General features: G+C 44.9%; 1 long non-coding RNA gene across 1 annotated transcript in view; it reads left to right on the top strand.

Annotated features, from left to right (window-relative positions):
- LOC117940777 overlaps window positions 1-514 on the top strand; it is a 3,474-nt gene extending 2,960 nt beyond the window's left edge. Inside the window, exon 3 of the long non-coding RNA XR_004655819.1 lies at window positions 97-514. This is a non-coding gene — a long non-coding RNA (uncharacterized LOC117940777). The remainder of the gene's footprint in view (window positions 1-96) is intronic.
- Window positions 515-764: the final 250 nt, after the last annotated feature.

Genomic DNA, 764 nt, shown 5'->3' with positions numbered 1-764 from the left:
TTTATACTGGATGTGCTGCTTCACTGACTGACAGCTGATGGAGAGAGTCTCTGGAAACACTCATGTATCTTTTCTCTTCTCTTCTTCTCTCATCAGATGGTAGTAACCATGATTAGTCAGAGGGATCAGGATAAGGATGTGTTGCAGGATCAGCTGAGTCCTGATGATCCAGAGAGGTTGAAGCAGCTGCATCACCTCGAACTGGGCCGTGGTACTGGGAGGTAGAGCCGAGAGACTCTGGCCGCTTCACAATCCCAACAATGGAAAGAACAGACTAGTGGTTTTGGGGAGAAACTTCTTGTTAGTCGCTCTCACAGAACCCTGTGGACAGTTTGAGATGATGCCTTCTTGCTGGTATTGTGTTATAACCCAACACCGAGGCCGCCTGCAGAGCTCCAAAATAACAGCATGATCTTTTTGACCCGGGAGGACAACACAAGGGTTTAAACTTCTCATGTTTACTTTTAATTAAGGTTAAGGGGGGAAGAAGCAAAGTGGCAGACTATCTCCTGTGTTTGTGATTGTCAGTCTGAAATGCTCAGTCATGTTAACAAAGGGATACTCTTAGACGTTGGGATGTATATATCCAGTTTTATCTTCTACCTTGTTGAAGACTTTTGTCCCATTGTGCTGCCGTGCTGTGTGAAACAATGGTTATATTCCTGACTCGGCAGATTACGACAGCATAACTGTAGATCCACAGACATTTAACCCTCCTGTTGTCCTCGAGTCAAATTTGACCCGTTCAGATCTATCAGAACTAT

Source organism: Etheostoma cragini, unplaced genomic scaffold (genome assembly GCF_013103735.1).
Source record: "Etheostoma cragini isolate CJK2018 unplaced genomic scaffold, CSU_Ecrag_1.0 ScbMSFa_326, whole genome shotgun sequence".
Taxonomy (NCBI): Eukaryota; Metazoa; Chordata; class Actinopteri; order Perciformes; family Percidae; genus Etheostoma; species Etheostoma cragini.
Note: the sequence above shows the minus strand (reverse complement) of the source record. Positions and strands in the feature narration are given on the sequence as shown.